Raw genomic sequence first — 4744 nt, 5'->3', positions numbered from 1 at the left:
GAAAAAAACTTCAAAACTTTAAATAAAATATAATTGAATTTATTATTGTATTGATAATAAGCTTATTTATATGTACATTTCGTTTAATTTTTGGATAGTGAATAATGAACTTAAACTATAAGTAAAATAATGTATCCTATTTTCTAAATGATTATTTATTATTTATGTAACAAGCAAAATTAGTAAACTTTACTTTTAATTTTTACTTCCAAAGTAATGAAATTTAAGTTGAAAATAAAAATCTAAAAATTAAAAGAAAAAAACATTTTATTTTGTTGAAAATTCAAGGTTTTTCCAGGTTATTTTAATCTTTCTAATTCCTGGTTTTTTGGCATCTTTAAATTAGTTAAAACTATTCCAGTTTAAATTTGTTAAATACTTTTAAGTAAAACAAAGTACTGTCAATAATATTATTTGTATTAAATTAAGTATTTACTATTAAGTGCATCATTACTAAAATGTGATTTTTTTGTATGTTTAGTAAATATAAAATAAATATATTAGTAAAAAAAGTTTTAGTTATGCATATGAGCATCAATAGAATATATTAAAAGACATTATAATTTAACTATTTGGTAAATTTAAAAGTTTATTATTTTAGTCATAAAAATACTACAGTATCAAAAATACATGAAATAAAGTGCAATTACAAAGAACCTATAAAGAGAAAATTAAATGGACAATAAGATAGCTAAGTAAATTGCTACAATGCTGCAGCAAATTAGAAATAATTAAAACTTTGATTTTTCAACTAGACTAATTTTTATTAATTTGAAATTCATAATATTAATTATATGTTATCCTAATTTTGTTTTATTAAGTATTTTTACTAAATTTTTCTAAATGTTTACTAACTTATTTGTTAAAAGCTAGTCCAGAGAAAGGCAAAAAAAAAGTAAACCCAGTGCTTGTTTTTTATCTTGATTGGAAAAGTTTAGTTTTTTTGGTGTATCATTACAATTTTTCTGGTAGATATAGAAAATTTTGAAAAAGGTAGGAACCATGTTACTGCATAATATATTGATCAATTTTCTTTCAAGTAAACATTTATCATTGGTTATAACTTTAGATAACTTTTTGTATTAATGTTTTCATATATTCTTCATCAAAAGTTTATGAAACAAATTTCTGTTTTGCTAGAGTTATTTTAACATAGCTTTAACTGTTTTGCTCAATTTTTTGTGTCTTGGACAGGCTAAATTGTTGTATTTTATATATATTTCTTGTCTAAAAACAAAAAAAAACTTTTCAGGTTATTATTTTTTTAAATTATTAATTGGTCAGATGCAAGATATTTTGTATGAATCTCAAAAATCTACACAACAGTATACTTATTTTGAGGATAGTACATTTTTTTAAGCTTTTCCCTTCTATTAATAGAATGGAAGTTAATAAACTAAGTTCTTACCATATTTCAAAAAAAATTGTTAAGATTAACAAGAATTTTTATAAAATAACACAGCATGACTAGCTGTTTTTTTATTAGAACACTAAATTAACTTTGCAAACAAGTTTATAAAGCAGAAAAATTAAACATTAGGATTTATATTTAATGTTTTTTTTTATATTGTTATAATAATAGTTAGCAATAGTATATTTATTAAATTATCAAATAATTAATATTTCTGTATTTTATATTTAGTGCTTAGTATTATCATATAAAATTAATCAATTTATGTTTTTAACGTTTTATTGCAAAATTTGGCAGACAAGAAATAATAACTATTTTAGAGCTTTTTCTGAAGATAAACAAACTAGTTTATACAATTTATTTTACATAGTAAATGTCTCCAATGATCTCCAATACACAACTCTGAAAATGGCTCCAAATCTGGTAAAAAATTTTACCAGAAAAGAAAAAGTGTTGCCAAAAGTTTTTACTGGTAAATTTATTTACACTAACAGAATTTCCAAATAAATAAACATATCTACCTAAAAGACAAAGCAAAAGCATTTTTAGTAGAAAACTTTTCTTTTAGTAAACCACGAGTATTTTAATTATTAATCAAAAACTTCTAAAAAAAATAGCGTACGGGGATGTATAATGAAATAATAATAATCAAGCAAATTTCTAAAAGTCACTGAAATATTTTTATTTAACGTTAACTTTACGTTTAAATATATATGTATGTTGCTAAAAATAAATTAGTCAATTATCTTACATATTTTAGTTGTTATAAAATTTATAGCTTACTTCAGGCTCAAAATTTGAAATAGTTAAATATTTGACAGTATTATTATATCAAGTAACTTATCTTACTAAGCGAAACATTTACACAGACAAGTAAAAACTATAAGTAATTTAATTTTTAGTTCTTCTACAAATTATTCAAAATAAAGACGTTTAGAATCTACTTTTGATCCAAAAAGTATCCTGTACAAAACAAAGTTGATAAAACAATAATTTGTTAGTTGTCAGTTGTAATAGAGTATTTTAGTTTAGTTAGCTTGTACAAAATACTTTTTGGATCAAAAGTATATTTAAAACGTCTTTATTTTATATAATTTGTAAAAGAACTATAAATTACTTTTATGTTTACGTTTTATTAACGTTTTTCTTAAAATAGTAAATAAGCTTTTGTTAAAACTTTGTTAAATTTTGCAACAAAAAAAAAACTAACTTGGTAAAACTGCAGTTTGTTAATTGTCAGTTGTAATAAAGTATTTTAGTTAAGTTTTTTTTAATTTTTTAGATGCAAAATTTTAACTAAATCTTATTTTATTTACTGTCTTAAGAAAAACGTTTCAAGGCAGTTTTTATTTCACCACGGTTTCGACTAACAAGGACAAACTCGCTGTACAACAGATACTTTGGGATTCGCTCGTCGACCAGCAAAGCCTATTTTGGCTGAGCGGAAAGTCCTAGTGTTATGACCAATACGTCTTAAAATTTCTTTGTTAAGATTTCTATAGTCATCAACTTCTAAGGACACAACGGTGGCATTGTAAACGGAAATTGTTGATTTTCTTCTCCTGCTAAATTGATAAGGTTCAAATTTCGCTACCATGTACATACAGCATATATAATAAACCTTAGACTTCGTGCGAATACTTAAATTTGTTAATTAGTACTTTAACATTTTTATTAATTATTGTTTGATATTCAAATTTTGTATAAGTAAAATCTATTTTAAAACTATTTATTATTATTAGTCTTTACAATTTTTTTATTTATAAATAGTACCAAATTAAGTAAACTAACCTCCTAAGTTTTCTAATCGTTACATTTTTATATAAATTAAGTTAATTTAAAATTTAGAAATTAAGACATTTATAGTTTAACAATTCACTTTTAAATTTGAGTTTTCTCAAATTTATCAAAAGTTACAAAACGTTTCTGAAAAAACTCGTTTAAATTAAAAGAAAGGTATTAAGGTTTATACAACTTAATTAAAATTCAAGCATATCATTAATTTATAAAGTAATAAAAAATAAGGCTATTTGGGCTTATATTTAGTAATTAAACTTTAGTTTTACAAGTAAAACAGTTTACTATAGAGTTTTAAGCTACTTTCTAAATTATGAAATAAATGAAATAAAAAATGTCGTAAAATTAACTTAAAATTTAAGCTGAACACCGCAGTTCTAAGGTAAACAGTTTATTGAACAATAGTAAAAAAAATCGACGCTTTTAAATATGGTATAAAGACCTGATGTATAGAAAAAAATTTGATAATCTAATTACAAATCACTTATTTTAATTATTTTGAGCTGTATAAAGAATTGTATTAAAACAATTAAATACTAAATTTAAAAAGAAAGTAGAAACTACTGGTAAAAATAATAAAAAACCTTTGAATTTCAAAAATAAAGTAGTTCTTTCATCAAAATAAATTAAAAGTACACGTAGTAAGATTATTAAAAACTGTCATTATTAAAAACTGTCATTATTTGTATTAAATCAACCTTTTGTTTAAATTTTATGATTTAAACTATTTTGTTTAAGTTTTTATTGAGACAATATAGAGTTTAAATAATCTAATGTTTTCTAATCTAATTAATATGTTAAACTTCAAAAAAATATTCAATGCAAAAACTACAACAAATCTAAATATAAAATAAAACAAAGTAAAGAAAAAGCTTAGTACATAAAGTAACTTTTATTCTAAATCTTATACAAAATATATTTTTCCAAATACATCATTTCTTAATATTTAGGTGAACATTGATTATTAAGTTTTATAGTATTTCAAAGAATTTCAATAAATAACTTCTTTAACCTAATTTACATTGATGCTCATAAGTATCATTGAAAAATAAAAAAAAAAATTAATGTCAAAAAAATCTACAAAAAATTTTGTTTAAACTACTGTTTTGCTTTTAATATCTTGAACTGTCTTTGTAAAAGATATAATAATAACTTTTAAAAGAAAGATCTTTGATGCAATAAAACTATAGGCAAGTTATGATGTAAAAAAAAGTTCAACTTAAACAAATTTATATTAGATAAATCGTTAAATATTAATCTTAACTTTGTTTAAATTAAAGTTAAAGCTTTTTGTTTAAAACTTGTATTTTAAACATTACTACCTCAAAAATACTAAAGAAAGTATAAGTTGTAAAACTGTAAAATATTTAACTATGAAACCTTGAACGATAAATAAACGCTCAAAAAGTTTAGTCCAAGGACCTGGTGCACAAAAAAACCATTCGGTTATCGAGTCATACACCATAACAGTTCAACGTCATGTCCAGGACTATAAAGCTTATTGTTGGCTGGCTATGATTTAAAAACTAACTTAAT

The sequence above is a fragment of the Thalia democratica genome, chromosome 5 (assembly GCF_965202585.1).
Source record: "Thalia democratica chromosome 5, ktThaDemo2.hap1.1, whole genome shotgun sequence".
Taxonomy (NCBI): domain Eukaryota; kingdom Metazoa; phylum Chordata; class Thaliacea; order Salpida; family Salpidae; genus Thalia; species Thalia democratica.
This window is presented reverse-complemented; position numbering follows the sequence as displayed.